The 23,304-nt window shown below is 46.9% G+C and overlaps 1 long non-coding RNA gene across 1 annotated transcript in view; it reads left to right on the top strand.

Moving 5' to 3' along the window:
• Positions 1–21,075, top strand: part of LOC112544595 (uncharacterized) — a 30,641-nt gene extending 9,566 nt beyond the window's left edge. Inside the window, exon 3 of the long non-coding RNA XR_003087938.3 lies at positions 20,661–21,075. This is a non-coding gene — a long non-coding RNA (uncharacterized LOC112544595). The remainder of the gene's footprint in view (positions 1–20,660) is intronic.
• Positions 21,076–23,304: the final 2,229 nt, after the last annotated feature.

The raw sequence follows: 23,304 nt of genomic DNA, 5'->3' as shown, positions 1-23,304 counted from the left end.
TCGAAAAGAAAAGCCTTTTTCAAAAGGTCCTGTACTCCTAAAAAAATGAGGGTTATAGGATCTTTTGAAAAAGGCTTTTCTTTTCAAAAGAACCGTGTCTAAACCGCAGTTTCACTTTCAAAATAGCGTTTTTCCAAAAAAAGCCGTGACGCGATTATGCAAATGAAGCCCGGAAAATTCAAATCCCGGCTTCATTTTGATATGTCTAATTCACTTCCGTCTTTCGAAAGAGGGGTGTGGTCTAGACATAGCAAAACTTTGAGTCTACCTGGACAACTCTCAGGCAAGACCAGGACTTTGCATTTAAATAGGATATCTCACAACAGAAAACGTTGATCAGCAGAGATAAAAGTAAGCTATGAAGATCAGTTATGCTTGTTACTGCCAAAGAGAAACGGAGAGCCAAAACAATGCATTAGAGGACCATGTACACCAGAGGGCACTGTGAAATTACATATGTCAAATTGATTGTCTATTAAATTATGCAGGCTAGGAAAAACCTAGATGTCAGGGTAGCTGAAAAGGATTTTAACCTGGAAAGATAATGTCTAGTGGCACTGAAATACTAATGATCGTAAATAGGACATAGTATTACAGGGGAACTCAAACTTTTGTTAACTAACTAAATCTTTTTGAGTCTGAAAATTAGTTAACACCAGTTCTAGTCTCAAAACCTGAAATACACTGTTGGCTGATTCTCCCCTAAAGCAAGAATAACAGTACTGAAGTCCATGCAATTTACACCACTGTGAGGTCTGGCCCTTTACAATTTTCTAAACTTCTCTGAGCTCTTCTGCCAAGACCTGAATTTGCAATTCCACCTGTCTCCTGAAAAAGCTGAGGACGACCCTAACACCTGAATGAAGGCAAACTCTGTACGATGAAATGTGTTGTGCTCCTATTGCAAAACCCTATGTGACATTTGAACCCTTAAAAGCAGATCAGATAATGAGAGGCAAGAGGAAGTAGATGTGGAAATTGATTGCTCGCCTCTGTCTTAAAGCTACCACCTTCAGCTTTAAGAAACACCGGCAGAGCACTTGATTGCACTGCCATGACCTAGTCATGGGACAAATTCGGTTTCTAGTGCTGATAGTCAAGTGTAACTCTCCCTTGCATTCGCACTCTGTCAAAATCCAGCACGGCTCCAGTGGAAAAGAAAAGCAACAATGAGATTCATCTTGTAAGGTAACAAGAAAGAAGAAACCCAACCAAAGGGAAGGGAAAGAATGACAGTTTTGGATGCAGCACAGAACTTAGTCACAGAACTGATCAAATAGCATGTATTTCCCAGGGAGAGAGCCTCGGAAGAGGAAGGATCTCTTTAAGCCAGTCCTCCCATCCCAGTTCAATAATGCAGAAGCAGATAATAGCATTTGAACAGCATCTTCTCCAATTCACTTGAATAGATTTATTGCCTGTCCAATGAAGCCATCAAGTGTGCAGAATGGTTACTCTCGAATTTCTGTTGTTATCGTCTCAGAAGAATGAAGTAGTAACCCGGATCCAAACGAAGCAGCAAGGGGAGAATATTTGACCTGCCGGCAAATATGATACAGGCAAGCAGAGCTCATCAGCTTTTTAAAAGTAGCATTTAAAGGCTTGGCTTGGCCTTTTTATGAAGCGCCGCCTGGGTATTATGGGCCTGACAACCCCTGTTGTAATCAGTGTGGGTCCTCCCACTGGATTACCTCACTGAGAGGGCCTGGATGCTGTGTAAAATTCATGGCTGGAGTCAGCTTACTTTAAGCCAAGCTTGGCACTGTCTTCACAGAGGGAGGACAATGGGAGCAAACACTCCCCTTGACTTCCCACAGGCACCGTCTGGTCCTGCCCTCAGTGTTGAATTTACAGGTCTTAACTAGACCCGCTAAATCAAACGCCAGAAGAGCGATCTCCAGCGCAGCAAGTGAAGTGAAGCAAGTGCTCCCAGAAATTAAAATCCAGGACATGTCTTCATGATCGATCCAGCAGGGGGGTCGATGTATTGTGTCTAGGACAGACACGATAAATCAACTGCCAAGTGCTCTCCCGTCAACTCCGGTACCCCACCAAAAGGAACATAGTAGGCAGAGTTGATAGGAGAGTGTCAGCTGTGAAGATATTGTGGTAAGCAGACCTAAGTACGTCACCAGTGACTATTATCAAAGGGTTAGCTGTGTTAGTCTAGATCTGCAAAAGCGACAAGGAGTCCTGTGGCATCTTATAGACTAACAGACGTACTGGAGCATAAGCTTTCGTGGGCAAAGACCCACTTCGTCAGATGCATGTAGTGAAAGTGGGTCTTTGCCCACGAAGGCTTATGCTCCAACAGCGACTATGTTATTCACATAGCTGAAGTTGTGTAACTTAGACTGATGGCCTGTGATAGTACAGCCAAGGCCCCAGTCTCTTACCTGCCACAGAGACTCTTCATTAGCTGTAGAAATACTGAAATCTACACTATTGTTCTCAGCCACTGGAGAACAATCCACTTGCAAAGAAGGTTAAAGGAGCTCTCCCATCAAGGACACAGTCTGCACACAGTATACATTAAGTGGTATATTATAACACGCATGCAGGATTTTGGAAGGTCAGATGCACCTGCAGATACTTTGGCTGCAATTTAAAAAGCCCACTTACACTTGGGCTAATGGGGCCAAACCTATCTGCCTTACTCACTTAGGTCACATCTATACTTAACCGAGGATCAATGCTCTGGAGGTCTATCTTCTGGCGTTCAATGTAGCAGGTCTAGTAAAGACCCACTAAATCGAGCGCTGAGGGTGCCGCCATCAACACTGGAACTCCCACTCTTCATGAGGAGTAAGGGAAGTCGAGGGGAGCATGTCTCCTGTTGACCGCCCACTGTGGGAACAGCGCCAAAGTTCAAATCAAGGTACGTCGACTCCAGCTACGCAATTAACGTACCTGGAGTTGGGTCTCTTAATTTGAACTTATCCTCTAGTGTAGGCTTGGCCTTAGGTATTCCTAATTAAGTCAGCTTGTGAAAGCAAGGCAAACTAGATTTCCCCCTGCATAGGTAGGCGGAAAATGGAAATGCTTTCGTTATTTGAAAGAATGTATTTTCAAATTGGTGATGGCAAAGTTGCTCGGGCAAAGCAGACCCCTGATCTCAGCACTTGACAGCTAAGTGATGGAAGAATTGATTTGTTTTTTTAAAAAGTATTTTGTTTGGAAATGTACATTTGCAACTGAAGTCTAAACACACCCATATATTTTATTAATGATGCGGGATGGTGAAGCATTTTAAAGCTCCCTTTCATTTTGATGGTTCTTTAGAGATGGGAAGGAATTGAAATGGAAAGCTTAACACTTGCAGTTTTGAAAATTTGCCTTATATTTTGGGTTCTGGTAACATGCAATTACAGGCACTTAGAAAGAATTCCCTTTTTTATACTATGCCCAGGAGCATAAAATTAAGAGGCCAATTCAGCTTTTGTACTGCTTTCAGAGGCAGTTTGCTTCAGCATAGATCAACATGGAGACTGACTGTCGCCTCTCTATTGAATTAGGTCTATATTTTTGACAAGTATGGCAGCAGTATCATCACTTTAATCATCAACAATCCATTGTGTCTCTTTATGCTAATAAATAAAACATCCTGTGTTAAATATTTCCCAGTAAGCACTTGAGGACCTGCAATCGCTGCCCCCTATACGTTACAAAGTAAAATAAAATAATGGTAATAAAATAAAATCAAATCATGTCTAGGAGTTTTATAGACAACTAATAGCAGTTATTGCAAAGTGCACATCAGATACCAATTGAAGGGTACATTTCTCTTTAGTATAATGTACTCTGCATATTTCACTAACTGTCTCATAACATCAGATGAATTTAACAAGATGATGATGTAGGTCAAAATACTTGGTAAGTTCTTTTAAGAAAGGCTTTTAGGAGTCAGACTTTTACTGGTGCCGTTTGTTAAATGGTTGGAATTTCTAGACCACCGTCTGCAAACATATGTGGCGAAGGAACTCTCTAGTCTATACTGTGAGAAAAATCAGAGTAAGAAATCCTTCAGCTGATAGCTGGCTAACTCTTTGTGGCAGGGACCGTGTCATTCTCTGTCAGTACGTCTACACAGCAACACTATTTCGAAATAACTAGTGCTAGTCCGAAATAACTTAGTCCGCGTCGACACAGCAGGCAGTTTTTTCAAAATAGTATCAAAATACTGTCAAACTGGAGGACTTCTTACTCCAACTCCTATAGCCCTCACTGTACAAGGAGTAAAGGAAGTCGAGGACAAGTGCTCTATTTCGAAATAAGCGCTGTGTAGATGCTCCCTATTTCGAAATATGCTATTTTGAAATAAGCTATGCAATTGACGTAACTCATTTTGCATAGCTTATTTCAAGTTAATCTCTACAGTGTAAATGCCCCCCTCAGTAATAAATAGGGATGTAAAATCCTCTTTAATTGGCTAACCGGTGAAACATATCGTTTAATCGGTTAACCAACTAAAGACGGCAGTTGGGGGAAGGGCTGCTATAATGGCTACTGCTAGTGCAAATTAGCCACATTATCCTAGAAATGTAAATAATTTTGTGAGCCAATTAGCCACACTCAACTGGCCAAACAGCCACATGTGGCTAGTGGCTAGCATGTGGGACACTACGGATCTAGATCATCCCTAGCAGTTGAGTTAAGCCCTGCAGTGTAGACACACCCTGTGTTTGTACAGTGCACAACACGTACGGCTGACCATGACTGGGGGCCTCTCTATGCTACCACGGTTAAATTATTTAGGGGAAATATATATATGGAAATACATAATGCCACCCTAACCTAGGACTAAAGCAAGCCCCCAGATCATAGGGAGGGGGCTAACAGAATCAAAATAAAGGCAATAACCAGGCAGGGAACTTTGCTAATAGCAATAGCTAGTGCTTTTTAAATGATCGATTTCCTAGTGACTTCCCAAAGTGCATTATCAACCCCATTTTATGGATAGGGAAAGTGGAGGCCAGAGAGGTGAAGAAACTTGCCCTAGGTCACAGAGTAAGTGAAGGACAGACCAGGGTATAAAAATCTAGGTCTTCAGGTTGCCAACCTAGTGCACTAGACTACATTATCGCCAGGATTCTACCGAATTTATGGTCCATTTCGACCAATTTCACAGTCATGGGATTTTTAGAATAGTGAATGTCATTATTTTAGATATTTAATTCTGAAATTTCACAGTATTGTAAAGGGGGCGGGGTTGCAAAGTTATTGTAGAGGGATTGCGGTATGGCCACCCTTACTTCTATGCTGCTGCCTTCAGAGCTGGGACCTCAGCCAGCAGCCACTCTCCAGCCACCCAGCTTGGAAAGCAGCCGCACGGATGTAAGGATGACCGGGTACGAAATTGTCACCCTTACTTTTGCACTGCTGCTGGCCTGGGCGCCTGGCCAGCAGCTGCTGCTCTCTGGCCACCCAGCTCTGAAGTCCATGCAGAAGAAAGGGTGACAATATTGCAACACCCCCCATAATAACCTTGTGAACCTCTCCCCCATTTCAACCCTCTTTTGAAAAACAACAATCTCCCCCTTGAAATCTGTATTGTAGGGTAAAACTACAGGCAGTCCCTGAGTTACGCGGATCCGACTTACGTCGGATCCGCAGTTACGAACGGGGCCCGTCTCCCTGGTCTCCAGCAGACCAGGGAGAGGAAGCAAAGTGGCGGAGCACGCGGGCAGCGGACAGCCCAGATGCGTCTGGGCTGTCCGCTGCCCGCGTGTTCCGCGGCTTTGCTCCCCGTCCCCCTGGTCTGCAGACCAGGGAGAGGGGGAGCAAAGCAGAGCAAAGCCGCGGAGCCCGAGGGCAGCAGGACAGCCACGGCGCGTCTGGGCTGTCCCGCTGCCCCCGTGCTCCGCGGCTTTGCTCCGGACGCCTGTGGTACAGCAGCTGGGGCGCTGCCGGTTGGTCCCGTAGCGCCGCTCTGGGCGCTACTGGACCAACCCGGCAGCACCCCAGCTGCTCTGCCCCAGGCGTCCTGATTCAGCCACTGCTGGTCAGTTTCAGCAGCGGCTGAATCAGGACGCCTGGGGCAGAGCAGCTGGGGTGCTGCTGGGTTGGTCCAGTAGCGCCGAGGAGCGGTGGCGCTACTGGACCAGCCCCGCAGCACCCCAGCTGCTCTGCCCCAGGCGTCCCCAAGTCAGCCGCTGCTGAAACTGACCAGCGGCTGACTACAGTAAGCCCGAGGCAGAGTTGCTCTGCCCCGGGCTTCCTGGAATCAGCCGCTGATCAGTTTCAGCAGCAGCTGACTTGGGGATGCCTGGGGGTCTTAAGTTGAATCTGTATGTAAGTCAGAACTGGCGTCCAGATTCAGCCGCTGTTGAAACTGATCAGTTTCAGCAGCAGCTGAATCTGGACGCCAGTTCCGACTTACATACAGATTCAACTTAAGAACAAACCTACAGTCCCTATCTTGTACGTAACCCGGGGACTGCCTGTACACAGGATTTTGCAGGAGAAACCAAATTTCATGGTGCATGGCATGTTTTCCATGGCTGTGAATTTGGCAGGGTCCTCATTATCTCCTCTGCAGGATGATTGATCTTTGTCTCCTCCCAGTCAATCCTGCTAGGGCCCAAAAACTGCAGGGAGCCCCCAAGGAAGCTGAGTCATGCAGAGAGGCTTCTGCAGGCTTGGGAACAGAGGCGGCAGGTGGTATCAACTTCTCTTCTCCTTTGCACAGTCTGAGGGCTCAGCCTCCCTCGTGTGTTACAGCATTTGGCCCTGGGAATCTTATGTTCAGACCCATTCTCCGTCCCTACACCATTTCTTATTGGACCGCTCTCCTGATCATATACCCCCTAAGGCCAAAAACCTGCAAGTCATCCTAAAGAAACCCCCCCTAAACTTCCAATCAGTTCTGAAAAGGTTTTCCTAGCCCCTATTTCTAATACACCCTTTCCCCCCTGGAGGCCTCACCTCAGTCAACATGCTAATAAACGCTCAAATTCCCTCCACCATACCCCTTCCCCGACGCTTTTTGCTAACTTAATTAGATATTCCATCCCTTTGGTTTAAAATAGTATTTAATTTCACTTAATGATTTCCACCAAAATATTAGGATTCCCCAAACAGACATGTTCCCTCTAATTCCTTTTCCAAGTGCTTCTGGTTCATTTTTTTTGTTGTTTTGTCAAAATGCAGCTAATTGACTGTCCTTAAAGTATAATTTTAGTAATTTCCCTCAATGAGGCATTGCTGCCTCCTCGATTAAAATTGCCTAATTGAAGTTAAAATCCCCAGCTAGTGACTTCACCCACTTCTTGGGCCTGGATTGCTACAAACAGTAAATATTCGCATTCCAGTTAAATGCACGCTGGCTCATGTTCTCCCCCAAATTGGCTTTGTGCTCCTCCGAGGGCGCTCTGATGTAAGATTGTATTAACCGCTTTCTTTGGGAATTGGAGGAACTAATTCAGCAGAAGCCAAAACCCAGTGCTGCCTTTCTTCTCCTTGGAAAAAGCACATTTGCTCCCTGGTGTCTGTGAGCAGGGCGCAATAGGAACCCAGGGAGCCTGCCTGGGGGTTTTATGGCTCTCTCCAGAACCAGAGCTGTCATTTCAAAAGTTACTTTCTAGCCTCCCTGATTGCAAAGGAAAAGCATTCGGCTTCCATAGCTCCCTCACCCCCATCCCCATCGTCGGGGAGCAGGCCGAGATCCGAGCCAGCAGCCAGTGGAAAGCATCCCACCAGTAGTGCTATGTATATTTGGAAGGATAGATTCATCCCTCTGTTGGCACTAGCTCAAGGCAGCTTGATGCAGGCCAGTGCAATCCCCCACCCCCGGCACAAACGAGGACAGCCCTGAAGCCTTCAGTGGTCTCCAGAGAGCTTTGCAGACACGCAAGTGTGCCCTGAGAACACCCGCTGGTAACCTGCCTCCTTCAGCCCACCCTCAACGGCCCACTCAGGAATGCCCCCGTTGCCAGGGGCTACGCTGGAGGCAACGCAGAGTTGGTCAGGACCCGGCTCCCCCATGTCAGGGTAGTTCCTGGCACAAAGGGGCTGTGCCGTTGAAGTAGGCCCTATTGCGCATGCCGTCAGATACTCCCTTCAGCGCACAGACGCACGGAAAGCCAGACGGTTCCGTCTTCGCTCCTGAGGCGCTGGGGAACTTTCCGCCCCCAACACGGCCCAGAATCCAAACGGGACCGATACTAGAAAGAACAAGGTTCCCTGTCAGTGTGCGCATGAGCCTGGCTTCCTCGGTTCCACTCTGGTTTTGAGTGTTTCTGGGGACTGTGTGTGAGGCTTTGGGGTGGGCTCCACCCCTTTGACCTCACAACCGCCAGCCTTTTTGCAGGACTGATGGTGTGTCTGTGGAGGCCGGAGCAGCGGCAGATCACTTCACCAGCTGCCACACTGCTTGGGGTGGCTGGCATTGCCCTAGCAGAGCTGGTGTGAAAGCCCGAGTGCAGGACCAAGCTACTAATAGAAAACATAAATCAATGTCTTTGTTAGCATGTGGACCACCCCGTGCAAGTGTGACCCTTTGTGCATATGCTAGTTATTATTGCTGCAGGAGGGTCATGCCCAGAAGTCCAGTAGGTCAAAGGGCAGTGCAGCTCAATGGTGAGAGTTCACACAAGCAGACCAATAGCCAGGAGAGCCAATTCAAGGGGAATATGCAGCGAGGGAGCTGGCGGCACTGGGCAAGGCAGGATCAAGCAGGCTCTGAGGGTACATCTCCACAGCAGGGCTAAAGTTGGAATAAGCTACGCAACTTCAGCTACGTCAGTTGCGTAGCTTAAGTCGAAATAGCTTATTTCGGCTTTTGGCGCTGTCTACACAGCAGGAAGGTGAAGGAAGACTTCCTTTTGGTGCGTCTACACAGCACAGCTTAACTCAAAATAAGCTACGCAAATTGAGCTACGTCAATTATATAGCTTATTTCAAAATAGCTTATTTCGACTTTTGGCACCGTCTATACAGCACTTATTTTGAAATAGAGCACTCTACCTCTGACTTCCCTTACTCCTTGTACAATGAGGGCTACAGGAGTTGGAGTAAGAAGTCCTCCAGCTTGACAGTAGTTCGACATTATTTCGAAATAACTGCCTGCTGTGTAGACGCGGACTATGTTATGTTGAAATAACACTAGTTATTTCAAAATAATGTAGTTGTGTAGATGTACCCTCTCTCCTCGTGAAATGAGGGTTACCATGAGTCAGAGTAAGAAGTTCTCCAGCTCGACCTGATGTTCATAGAATCATAGAATAATAGGACTGGAAGGGACCTCGAGAGGTCATCGAGTCCAGCCCCCTGCCCTCAAGGCAGGACCAAGTTCCGTCTACACCATCCCTGACAGATGTCTATCTAACCTGTTCTTAAATATCTCCAGCGAGGGAGATTCCACCACCTCCCTTGGCAATTTATTCCAATATTTGACCACCCTGACAGTTAGGAATTTTTTCCTAATGTCCAATCTAAACCTCCCCTGCTGCACTTTAAGCCCATTACTCCTTGTCCTGTCCTCAGAAACCAAGAGGAACAAATTTTCGCCTTCCTCCTTGTGACACCCTTTTAGATATTTGAAAACCGCTATCATGTCCCCCCTTAATCTTCTTTTTTCCAAACTAAACAAGCCCAGTTCATGAAGCCTGGCTTCATAGGTCATGTTCTCTAAACCTTTAATCATTCTTGTCGCTCTTCTCTGTACCCTTTCCAATTTCTCCACATCTTTCTTGAAATGTGGTGCCCAGAACTGGACACAGTACTCCAGCTGAGACCTAACTAGTGCAGAGTAGAGCGGCAGAATGACTTCACGAGTTTTGCTTACAACACACCTGTTGATACAACCTAGAATCATATTTGCTTTTTTTGCAACAGCATCACACTGTTGACTCATATTCAACTTGTGGTCCACTATGTTGAAACAAAGGCTTATAGTGTAGGTGCACACTATGTTATTTCAGAATAACGTCAGTTACCCCGAAATAACACTGCTGGGTAGACAGATGTACCCTGAACGACAATCAGCAGGCAAAGGTTTTGTGGGGAGACAACAGCAGAGAGTAAGCAGGGACTATATATATGGTCACCAGCCAATATGGCTAATAATCAGGAAGTAGGTGGCAGAACTCTGAAAGCTGGCCTACCCCAACCTACTCAGTGGATGAGCCGGTTTGATGCACCAGAAAGGCTTCTTCCCAAAGAGCTTGTGTTCCAGACCAGGTCTTCCAAGACGATGCCAGAATTGTCTATTGTCCTTGTACCCCATCTCTGCTTACTGTGAGGTTGGGCAAGTTAGAGGATGAGGCCTTCCCATCCCACGAAAGCAGGGAATCCGCTGGGAAGGGTACTTCATAGCCATGGAAGGTGAGGCTGCCCCTCATGTGTGATAACCCCCTTTTCCTGGACTGCCAGTATAGTTGATTTCAGTGGTGTGAATTTGTTGTTACTCACACCCTTCAAGTGCAAGACCACAGCAAATTAGCCTTCCGATGGCTTCTCTTGCGGATGCTGGCAGAGTGCCCTGTGCATTGGACTGAGAGCCAGGAGCTACAGAGTTCTGACATGGGTGTCCTTTTGTCCGCCATGTCACCTCTGTCTAGAAAAGGAACACTATGGCTACGTCTACACTGGCACCCTTTTCCGGAAATGCTTAAAACGGAACAGTTTTCCATTATACGTATTTCCGGGAAAAGCGTGTCTACATTGGCAGGATGCTTTTCCGGAAAAGCACTTTTTCCGGAAAAGCGTCTGTGGCCAATGTAGATGCGCTTTTCCGGAAAAAAGCCCCGATCGTCATTTTTGCGATTGGGGCTTTTTTGCAGAAAAGACTACTGTGCTGTCTACATTGGCCCTTTTCCGGAACAGTTTTTCCAGAAAAGGACTTTTGCCTGAATGGGAGCAGCATAGTTTTTCTGGAAAAACACTGACAATTTTACAGTAGATCGTCATTGCTTTTCCGGAAAAGCAAGCAGCCAGTGTAGACAGCTGGCAAGTTATTCCGGAAAAGCGGCTGCTTTTCCGGAATAAGTGGCCCAGTGTAGACACAGCCTATTAATGCTCAAGGCCTGGGGAAGGCGGGGCTTGCCTGGGTTCGGCTCACGTTGATTTGCAGGGCATCAATGCAGGGAGTTCGGATCAGTGTAGTTAGAATGGCGCCAAAAATCCCTAACGTGCACCAGCCGCATCTCATGGTTCTCCTGTTAACATTAGGTGCTAACGGTCACCGAGCTCGTTGGCGGCACAAAGAATTATTAGAAATGTTCCATTCAGTTCACTCTTGTTTGCCAGCTGTTGCGTATCTCTGCCCTTGCCGGGGCTAGGTGGGGCCCCGCTCAGACCTGGCCATCCGGAGAGTGTTCTCATGAACCCTGCCGTGGGATTGCTAGATCACATGCTTTGCCCACCAACAATCAAACATTTTCTATTGTTAAGCGCCAACCTAGTTCAAACTCCGCGTCGCAGAGCACGATACAGCTGTGATTTTAGACCGCCGGCAAACCCATATTTTCTTTGTCCATCACAGTTGTTATAAAGACGTTTGCCTTTATGGGCCACTGCTTTCCGTCTGGTTTGGAAATATTAACGATCTGCTCGGGAGGAGCAAGTGCCTGCTGAAATACAGCAGAGGGCACTCGAGGCCGTTAACAGGGCTGTTGATTCAAGGCCGCTTGGAGGAGACTCCCTGGCGTCTTTCTCCTTATTACAGCAGCCTGGTGCCGGAGTGAACATTTTGTTGTAAACTTGCCATCTAAGGAGGCATCCACGCCAACCAAACAGACGCTTTTTGTTGTGCTTTAGTTTCTTACTAAAAACAGGAAAACATACCCTTGGAATCATCGCATAAAACTCTCTATTCTATTCAATCGGTAGGAACGATGTTAACATAACAAGTGCATTTCATTTTTAAGTTGATTGATAAATATTAAGGACAAAATCGGGTTAGTAATTTGGGGTACCTCTAGTTTTGCAAGTACAACATGGGCTGAGGGCAGGGGGTGGGGTGGGGTGGGAGTGCAGGAATCAGGGCAGGAGTTGGGGGGCTCAGGTCAGGTGGTTGGGTAGTGGGGGGCTGAGGGCAGGAGTTGGAGGTGAAGGAGTAAAGGCAGGAGTTGGGGGGCTCAGGTCAGGTGGTTGGGTAGTGGGGGGCTGAGGGCAGGAGTTGGAGGTGAAGGAGTAAAGGCAGGAGTTGGGGGGCTCAGGTCAGGTGGTTGGGTATGTGGGGGGCTGAGGGAAGCAGGTGAGGTGTGCAGGAGTCAGGGCAGGAGTTGGGGGGCTGAGGGCAGGTGGTTGAGAATGTGGGGGGCTGGGGGGGGGTGGTGGTGCAGAAGTCAGGGCAGGAGTTGGGGGGCACAGGGCAGGTGGTGAGGGGTGTAGGAGTCAGGTCAGGAAAGTTGGGAGATATGGGAGGCTCAGGGTAGGGGTTGGGGGTGCCAGAGTCAGGACAGGAGGTGGGGGGCTCAGAGTAGGGGATGGGGGTTGAAGGAGTAAGGGGGTTGAAGGGTTGAGAGGTGTGGGGGCTCAGGACAGGAGGTGAGGGTGGAGGAGTCAGTGCAAGATTTGGGGGCTCAGAGCAGGGGGTGGGGGTGCTGAAGTCAGGGCAGTTGGTGTGGGGGCAGAGGTCAGTTGCATAGGGCCCCATATTTTATAAGGGCGGCCCTTGGAGCCAGCATGGGGGGAAAGGAATCCTACCCAACGTGGGAACCCGATCCATGGATGGTGGCCTGGCCGGTAACATTGAGGGCCCCTCCTCCAGCTGGCCACTGTCTTACTCGTACGACTGCCCCCTCTGGTCACTCTGCTGTACGACTGTCCCTCCTAGCAGCCCCCTCCCTTTCCATGTTATGGGAAACAATCTCATTCCAGGCACATCCCATTTTCCTGGCTCAACCAAACCCTGACCTTGCTTTAAGTTAGGATAAGAGGAAGCTTCCTACCAAATGTGGTGACCCTACCTATTACCCTTTAGGAGTTCTTGAACAGACAGACCCACAGATGGAGGAACAGATAGATTTGCCTCCACGCTAAAAGCTTTTCAGAGCACTGTGCCCCATCCTGTTCTCAAATCCAGAGCTACTCCAATGGTACCAAATGGAATTAATCCCGATTTACAGCCACAACCAGGCACGATTTACAGCCACAACCAGGCACGATTTACAGCCACAACCAGGCAGAGTTTCTCTTGCCACATTTGATTTACTGGTGAGAGCACTCAACTGAGAGTGATGGGTTTTTATTCCTGGCTTTGTCTCTCAGACACTCCATGACCTTGGACAAGTAATTTAACCTCACTGGTCCCGATTCTCCATCCTGGCCCTGTCTATAAAGACTGTTTGCACCGCTGTAACTCCCCTTTCCCACGTGTAGCTGTCTCCCTGCAGTGGCTGGACCACAAAGGTGCATGAGTCTGTACGGCCTTTGAACAAGATGTTTGGGCTCAGGCTGACACCCAGCCTCTGAGCCCTGCCCCCACCTTGCAGGGTCTCCGAGCTCAACACAAACACTTCAGTTTTACAGCCCCATAGCCTCAGCCCCGTGAAGCTGAGCCAACGTCAGGCGTTTGTTTGCCACATAGACACAGCGGGACTGACAGCTACCGTGGGCCCTGGGGCTACATGGGAGCGGGGCCCGGCTACTCACCCCTGGAAGGGGCAGAGCCAAGAGTGGAAGGGACGGCACCTAGGGTAGTCAGCCCTTGGCACTGCCTGGGCTACGCCGCTGCCCCCACTCCCAAAAGCCACTCAGAGCAGCGGAGCGGCACTCCCGGGGCAGTTCAAAGGGACATCAGCAAAGAGATCTTGTAGTTATCATGGATAGTTCTCTGAAAACATCCACAGTGTGCAGCGGCAGTGGAAAAAGCAAATAGGATGCTAGGAATTATTTAAAAAGGGATAGAAAATAAGACAAAAATATCTTACTGCCCCTATATAAAACTACAGTATACCCACATCTTGGGTGTGTCTAGACTACAGAGTTGTTGTTTTTTTTAAAGTGGCTTTTTTTTCGAAAAAAACTTCCCCTGCGTCTAGACTGCTGCCACGTTCTTTCAAAAGTAAATCGAAAGAACGTGGCAGTTTTTTCGACCGCAGAAAACCTCATTTTACGAGGAATAACGCCTTTTTTTGGCAGACCTGACACTGGGATAGATGGACCTTTGGTCTGACCCAGTATGACCGTTCTTATGTTCTTAGGCAACGCATAGTCAACCTGTGGAACTCCTTGCCAGAGGATGTTGTGGAGGCCAGGACTTGAAGAGGGTTAAAAAAAGAGCTTGATAAATGCACGGAGGCTAAGTCTCCGAGTGGCTGGCAGCCAGAATGGGTGGGAATGGTGCCCCCAGCCTCTGTTTGTCAGAAGCAGGGAATGGGCAACAGGGGAGGGTCACTTGATGATTCCCTGTTCTGTTTTTTCTCTCTGGGGCATCTGGCATTGGCCACTGTCGGCAGACAGATCACTGGGCTAGATGGACCTCCGGTCTGACCCAGTACGGCCGTTCTTGTGTGTTTTGTCTGTGTACTTCTTTCCGCTTCCAGAGGCGGCCTGTGATTGCCCATGGACGCCATCCCCAGCCAGGGGGCCCAGAAGGAATTTTCCTCCCGTGCAGAGGGGCAGCGTGAGGCTGAGACACGTGGGGCTTTGGTGGGTTGTGAGTGGTGTGCGGGCACAGTGGTTTCTCTTGGTGCTGGGGTGCATTTCACCCATTGATCCTGCCTCCCAGACTGACCCTTCCCAAGTGGAGGCCCAAGCTAACGCGGTCAATGAGCTGGAGGGCAGCTCCCTCTCCAAGCTGCCCCCCTTCCAGCCTCCCAGGCTTCCCCACTTCTCCAGCCACCACACAGAGCCCCCCGTCCCATTGAAGTACAACGATAGGGCCAGGAATGGCAGGCTAGCCGCTGACCCTGCACTGCGGCCCGGCAGGTTTCCCTTGGCAACAGTGCTGTGCCCTGCACCCGTCCACACCTGGATGTGACCCAAGTAAACCCCTCCAGGTCCAGAGGGGACCTAGTACTGCCGAGGTGTCAGGAAGTACTCGTCACCCCGCTGACATCTGCCCCCTCGGAGCCCACCCAGCCAGCCCTAGCCAACTGAGGCTGAGGTCACCTGGAAGCCCGGCTCAACTGCCCAGCGCTGCCATCAATATCTCATTCCGTTTGGTTTTCCTATAGCTTATTGGCACAGGCCAATAATAACCATAATGGCAGATCTGCTTCCTCCGGGACAACGTTGATTTTTAATGTATTTCTTTACATAATTGTAGCATCATCGAGGAGTAAGAAGAAGTGAAAGACAGATCAGTTAATGTACGAAGAGTCAATATAGATTATTCTTTATACTGAATCAATAGGGCTACATTAGGAGGAATAAATACAGAGCGTTTTTTTTCTTTTGCGTGTGGCCCTGGAAAGGACAAATAAGTCAAGTTAGACCTAAGCATTTTTGGAATGAAAACCCATGTGCTTCGCCTAGGATTTCCACGTCCAGTGAGCAGGAGAGACACAGGGAACCCTATTACCTTGAGTTTTTGGACAATGGCCGTGATTTTCAAATATGGGTGGCTAATGATAGGCCCCTAAATAACAGCCAGGCCAGCCACAAAGTTGGGGCAGGAAAACGGAACGCCAGCCCTTTCCTTCCCTCCAAAGCCCAACCAGAGCCAAGCACTGAGCCCCAAGTCTAGAGTGCAGAAAAAGTCTCCCCCACTCGTGCATAGAATCCGGTTGTCCTCTCGGCAAAGTTCATGAGGACTCCATAGCACTGAGCCATCGTAATCATTAGTATCCTGACCAATGCATATTCCCTTCCCCCATCCTCCGCCCTAGGGTGTGCAGTGCTGCTGCCTATCAAAAGATCAACCGAATGTATCCGCGACGTAACACATGCCTAAATCTGTTACTGGAAAAGCTCTCATTTGCGGCAGGCACGGGGCATCCATTTTAATTAAGGACAGCGGCTTTGCCATCAATTATTTATCACCGACAGAAAACAATAAACGCTCTGGTTCCAACCGGAGACAAAGGAAGCAGCGTTGCACGCTCGTCCTGTGAGTCTGCACAGATCTGACACCCAGGCAAAACCAGCCGTATAGACACCTCAACCGGTGCTGTAAACAAGCCCAGGGCGGGCAAAGCACCATGCCATAGCTGCTCATTCTTTACTCCAGACTGACAGACGTGCTTAAGAAAGGCCTATTTGGGCACGGTGACATCACTAGCACAGGACTGCACCTCCAGTCGGCAACCCCTGTCCAAACCCTACTGGATACGGCTACAGTGCAAGTTAACCCCCTGTCACTGGCCCAGGCAACTAACTGGGGCTCCCAGGACTGCAGGGCTGTAACACTGCAGTGTCCATGTCTCAGCACGGGCTGGAGCTGAGCTCCAGGATCCCCCAATGGGACAGGGGTTCAAAGCCCCAAGCAGAACTTTTACGAGGCAATTTTACAGTTCCGCAGCCGGAGAGCCATGAGCCTGGATTGGCTGACCCAGGCCAACCCCTGTTATTTCATTGCCGTGTACACATATCCTCTGAGACTGATATGATATGATTTAATAGAGGTCTATAAAATCACAAGTATGGAGAAAGTGAAGAAGGAAAAGATATTTACTTGTTCCCATAACATAAGAACTAGGGGGTCACCAAATGAAGTTAACAAACAACAGGAAGTTTTTCTTCACTCAGCGCAGTCAACCTGTGGAACTCCTTGCCAAAGGATGTTGTGAAGACCAGGACTTTAACAGGGTTCCAAAAAAGAACTAGATACATTCATGGAGGTGAGGTCCATCGATACGTATTAGCCAGGGTGGGTAGGAATGGTGTTCTTAGCCTCTGTTTGTCAGGGGTTGGAAATGGATGACAGGGGACAGATCATTTGATGGTTCTTTGTTCTGTTCACTCCCTCTGGGGCCCCTGGCATTGGCCACTGTCAGCAGACAGGCTACTAGGCTAGATGGCTCTTTGGTCTGACCCAGTAGGGCTGTTCTCATGTTCACTGCTTGCTGAGCTGGAGCAAGAGCTGAGAAGCGGGCCTCGGGTGTGGGAGGTAGTATGATGTCTCGCACTGGTTTGTGGATCAGAATGATGTCACTGTCACCTTGTGCTCAACCCAGCTCTTGGTTGTTGCCCATGTATCTGGGTAAAGGTTGCAGACAGCTAGAGAACAGATTGTAAATGCTTTGGGGCAGGGACCAATTCTTTGCTGTCTATACGGACAGTGTCTCACACAGAGACAGGGGCTTCCAGATGCAATCCCAAGACGAAGTAAACATAGTAGCAGCTCCCTGAGAAACACATTGCAATAATCTGGTTTAGGAGTCTCCGAGACATGGCTTACTATGGCAAGATCTGGAGCTGAGAGGGAAAGCTGTAAATGCCTCGCCAGACCCAGCTAAGATAAGTGATTTCAGGAGCAGAAACGGATCTTGGATAGTGTTCCCTGTAAGCTGTGCAGTTGAGTGGCCATCCGGGAGAGATTCCAATGCTGCCCAGCCAATTAGTAGCGCGCCCACAGCTGCCCGCAGCCAGTGTTTCTATTGGTGGTCCACATCCGCATATGCCTTGGTGCATAGAACAAAATTTATTCCACACATGAATTGAAAAAAATTAGGGGGAACATTGGTCTGGGAGCACTCCCAAATCATAACCATCTTGGAAAGATTGCACGGCCCAGACTGCAATGTGAGACTACCCCACACCATTCAGAAGCACCAGCTAGTACAGAGAGATGCCTCTTGTTAAGCGTGGAAAGCTGATGTGGACTTTCCATGCTCTGTACTGACTTCTTTTTGGCTCCTGGGTGCTATCCAGATCATTGGGTATTTATAACATTTTCTGTGGGACTCATCTATCTCTGAGCTCCTAAGACAACTGTGATCAGCTGGAACATACTGTCTGTCCCCAAACTTAAACATTGGCCAGCAAGCAGCAGAGGCCCTGCTGTCTGCCAAGTCCGGAGCCTGAAGATGCTGATCAAGACATTAGGCAAGATCAGTTGGTTCGTTCTAACATTTTCTTCAGGCTCCTTATTTCCTTTTCTTCTGCCCTCAAATTGTGCCAGGAGCTGCAATTGTCAGACCCATCAATTTCAATGGGCATCACTTTTCTATATCTGCAAGGCAGCTACAGTCTCTGCCGGTCAAGTGAGTTATTCCCGTTTTTGCTCAGAAGGGGACATTTTATTCCTGGTTGTGAATGGCAGGAAGAGGGTTAGAAGCACTTCTTGACTAGAGGCTGTATTAATTAACCCTGATTGTTGTTTCCTGGGTACTTTCACGGGAGCTTAACGGGATAGGTGCATAAAGACATTTTTCATAAACAACTCTCCAACCTCCTTTTTGGAATGGCTTGGGAAAAGGAATCAAAATGTTCAGGCTCCATATTTTAAAAAATGACTTTTATTGTGAAACATGCTGTGGCGGTGCAGCGGGGTCCCCCGCCTTCTGCACCCCCGTAATGGTACGAACAGACTCCAGCAGCCAGCGGAATAGAGGGAGTTTATTGCTTTTCCAGGATACAGCACAGATGTAATCCGGTCACAGGGCAGGTCTAGGATGCTTCAGCCCCCCTTGAGATGGGGGAGACTGGGCCCCTAAATCCCAGCCCGTTGCTTAGGCTGCTTCCTCCATGATACCAGACAGAAACTAAAAATGTCCCTTCCAGCCCTGCCCCCCAGCCCGGGCTGGCCTCCCCTCCTCCCTTTGTTTCTCTCCCTGGGAGGTAACCGGTCGAACAGGTTACCTCCCTGTCCCGTCAGCTACTCTGCTGGGCCGTGGTACAGACAGCAGCCAGTGAGGGTCACCCACAGCCCCAGCCTAGCAACCAGCAAGGTACCCACACTACATCACACATGCGGGGTTCAGTCCTGAAGTATTATTCTGTGCCTTCCCCAGGCACAGGAGGTTAGGACTGGGCCTCAGTTTACCTTGCCTGGCTAAGGACTTGTCTTTACAATTGGGCCCTAAACATTTTGGGGCAAGATCCACAGCTGATGTAAATCGGCTCCTTTGTTTTGTCTTGAACTAGGCTGATTGCCACAGCTGAGCATCTGCTCCTTTACAAAACAAAAATGCAACTGCAATTAAGTGTAAAGGCAGGATCTAGCGTATGCGACATAGAATTACACAAGCACTTGAGAGATCAGCACTGGTTCAGGTTTGGTCTGTGTTCCCACATCGCCAGCATTTAACCTGAGTGCAGGCTGTGTCTACACTACGGAGTTTTTTTCCGGGATACCAGAGATATCCCAGAAAAACTGCCGCGTCTCAATGAAATCTGAGTTCAGCCCTGTGGATTCAATCCGAGTTGATCTCATGTATGGCAGGATACAATTGGGCCCATAGTGCTAACAAAAGCATTTTGTTTACCTTGGAGGGAGTTGTGTGGGTGGGTGTTTTTTTTGTTTGTTTTTTTTTACGCTGGGTGATGTGGGAGTTGAATAGTGTTTGTTAACAGACTGTTTCAATATGTTTCACATCTTTTCTTGTTGTGGTCATTAGAACTTTTAACTGTATTATAAATCTTTTATTAACACTTGATATTATACTAATTAAAACTGTTGTGTATGTATTATTAATTTCTCCAGTACTTCTTGCGAGGGTGACATTTTTAGCTGGCTTAGCAGAATGTCCCACAGTAAATAAGGAGAAACTCATTTCCAAGCAATTAGGCTTACAGAAAAATAAGTTCTTAATGGAGGCCATGATGATTACAAATTTTACCTAAATAAACAGGGTTTCTTAATGGTAACTCTTCAAGCTAAGTAAACAGATTGGTGTGGTAATGTCCTAAGCAATACTTAAATGTAACTGCTTAATAAATTGGTAAATTACTCATTTCATCTTAGAACAAAATGGTAATACTGTAGCAATAACCTAGTATATATTCTGTAAATATGAAGCATTATCACTTTAGCTCTGAAGAAATCACCACAGTGATATGTCAGCATTGATCTAAAACTGCAGCATTTTATCTCAAGTTTATTACCCATTTTTGAGAATCGCTGAGATTTTCAGAGCATAATGGCAATAAAAGAAGAATTTAAAAAGCGCTTAAATGTGCATAAGTTAATCAGAGGTATCCTCGGGGGGAAAAGGAAATTTGGTAAAACATGAATTATAAGCATCATTTAAACTTACTTTGGACACTAGAGATAATAAATGGCACCATAATTTAGAAATAGCTTTTAACATCAATGACTGTAAGTAGCACTTTACTGTTCATAAGAATTGCAAAGCAATGGTGCTGGGGCCAATTTTATTAGCCATTTTTTTCTTTATAAAAGCAATCCACCCATTTCCAAACTGAGCAGACAGGAACAAGAGTTACGTGTTAATATGCAAAATGCATTTTAGGTTGGTGAGGGTTTTTTTTTTTTTTTTCAAATAGCAAAGCTATAAATTCACTGAAAGATGCAGTCCAGAGGCAATTGAATGATCATTTCAAAAGAATAAAGCTTTTTCAGAGTTTACCTATTTGGGAAAAGTAGAAGGTGGGTGATGGGAAAAGCAAATTGTTTGTACATTTCCTATTTGCTGGGGAGTGTCTCAGCATTCCTGAACCAATGAGAGGAAGCAATAACTTCCACAGTGTCTGAATTGGAGCAACATGTTTTTTTTTTTTCTTTTTAACTTTTCATGCCCAACGAATGACTTTAAATTCATAGTCGCAGATAGCATACAAAATTAACCTTCCTTTTTTCCTCATTACAGAACTTCCTACAATGTTGCTCTTTTGGAGTTATGAATTATGGACCTTTTTATACACCCACTAAAGTCAACCACAGTGCTTTTATGGACTTCAGTAGAGCCGGATCAGGGCCTATATAAAGAACAGCAAAATATATTTTATTTCTGTGTCAGATACACATTAGCTTTTCTGAAAGGAACACTGTGCCTTCATTATCAGTCAAATGCCATCTACAGAGATTAATAACTTGTGTATTTTTTAAACAAACTCTTTACCTGCTTGGAGTTTGCGCCAATGGAATTTGCCACAGACTTCATCCTTTGCTGCAGACCTGTAGTCTACAATTTATATTTTTGTTTCCAGTCTTTAAAAGCAGAGCTGTCTTCCTGAGTCTATAAACAGACTAAAACATAATAGATCTAAGTGGTGTGAACTGGCCCAATTTAACAAAATAGGCTATTAACTCTGAAACATACTGATAACATGTATACGTTATCTGTTTCGTGGCTGATCATTTTAGCAGAAAAGTCCAGGTAATGTCTTTCCCCTAGAATTGCAGTCTGCCTCCAGAACCATCATGTGTGTCTGGATCTTTAGTTCTCCCTTTCCCAGCTCCCCACCACTCCAACTTCTCCCCAGTTTCTCCATATTAGTGATGCATCGTCCAAAAAAAGATCTGAGGTCTACTAAAAATGCAGAGGCCGAGAAATATAAACTGATTGTTTTAATCAAAATGAATACTACAAGTAAACAGTAGCAATTTCATTATTAATGTAGTGTAAACACTGGGGGGGGGGGAGAAGAGTATAATCACTCAAAAGACACCTTCCCCCACAACAATATAGCATGCCAAAACTTAAAAACCAAAACAGGGCAACAAAAGCTAACAGGAATCATTTGACTGTCTCACAGTAATGGTCCATCTAGTCTAGTATTTTGGCTCAGCATGTGGTAAGTGCAGGACATTTCAGAAGACGATGCAAAAGTCTGTCCTAGCGGACAAGGATGGCAAACGTTGCTTATTGGGAAAGACTCCAGGAACTCAATCTGTTTAGGTTCACAAAGAGAATGTTATGGGGTGACTTGATCACAGTTTATATGTACCTCCCTGGGAAAGAGAAACATGATAATAAAGAACCGTTCAGTCTTGTGGACAAATGACTGGAAGAACACAAGGCAAATGCAAACTTGACATGAGGAGCAAATTTGTAAACAGTCAAAGGAATTAGTCATGGAAACAAAAGGGTTCGGGTGGATTTGCCATAACTGGTCATTTTTAAAATCAACATCAGATGTTTTCCCTAAAAGATCTGCTCTAATTTAAACAGAAATGATCTCCGAGCGTGTCTACACTGCACCGTTATTTCGAGATAAGTAGTGTTATTTTGAAATAATGTGAGCGTCTACACAGCCATTCTGTTATTTCAAAATTATTTTGAAATCATGGATGTCTTATTCTGAAATCTGTAAACCTCATTCTATGAGGAATAACACCTATTTCGAAATAAGGCGTGTCTAGACGCTCCACTGCTGCTATTTCGAAATACAGGCAGTCCCCGGGTTACATGGATCCGACTTACATCAGATCCCTACTTACAAACGGGGTGAGGCAACCCCGCACTAGCTGCTTCCCCCCAGCAGACCAGGGAGACGCAGAGCGGCTTTTCTCAGCAGACACCTCAGCTTGAGAATAAAGGACTGAGGGAAGTGAGGTGTGGGAGAATAAAACTGAGCTCTGGAGAAATGTTTGGCTAGAGTTTCCCCTACAATATGTACCAGTTCCGACTTACATACAAATTCAACTTAAGAACAAACCTACAGTCCCTATCTTGTACGTAACCCGGGGACTGCCTGTATTCCCTCAGCAGGGCCTTTCTAAGTTATTCCTCCCCAGTGCTTCCTGGAGCTCTAAATCGAGACAGAACGTCTACATTAGGGGAGCCTGCCTTGGACTGATTTTGAGGCTTCCCTGCAGTGTAGACATGCAATTTCGAAATAAGCTATTTCAGAATAACTATTCCGGAATATTTTATTTTGAAATAAGCGTGCAGTGTAGACGTACCCTCAGGGAAGTCCTTTGCCCTGTGTTATACAGAAAATCAGACTAGATGATCACAGTCTTTTCTGACCTTAGAATCTCTGAATAACCTGCCCATAAAGGAAGCAGCTTTCCAACCCTTGTCAGTCACTGACTCGTGCTCCATTAAAAATCCTTTACCCAATTTAATAGGAATGTGAGGGGGTGCTTAGCTCCCATGGGGCTGCTGAGGTGGAACCTTGGGCAGAAGGGGTGGGTCCAGACCTTGCCTCCTGCATTCCTTGGTTAGTGGCCTGCCACCCATGTTTAGTGCAGTGCACTATGGAGTGCCTAGGAGACCAGCAGTGTTGTCTTCAAGTCGAGTCTCAAGTCACTACAGTTCACGTCTCAAGTCGAGTCTTGAGACTCAATTTAAAAAACGTCAAGTCACTTTTGTACAAGCCATCAATATCGGCATTTTCGGACAATTTTTTCACCATGTCGATTTAACAAAATTAGCAAGTGTCAAGTCGAGTCTCAAGTCACAATGAACCCAAGTTGAGTCTCAAGTCAAGTCACCTAAGTGAGACTTGAGTTCAAGTCGTGGAACTCGAGTCAACAACTCTGGAGACCAGGTCACGGACCAGGAC

The sequence above is a fragment of the Pelodiscus sinensis genome, chromosome 16 (assembly GCF_052426305.1).
Source record: "Pelodiscus sinensis isolate ZL-2025 chromosome 16, ASM5242630v1, whole genome shotgun sequence".
NCBI classification, from domain to species: domain Eukaryota; kingdom Metazoa; phylum Chordata; order Testudines; family Trionychidae; genus Pelodiscus; species Pelodiscus sinensis.
This window is presented reverse-complemented; position numbering and strand designations above follow the sequence as displayed.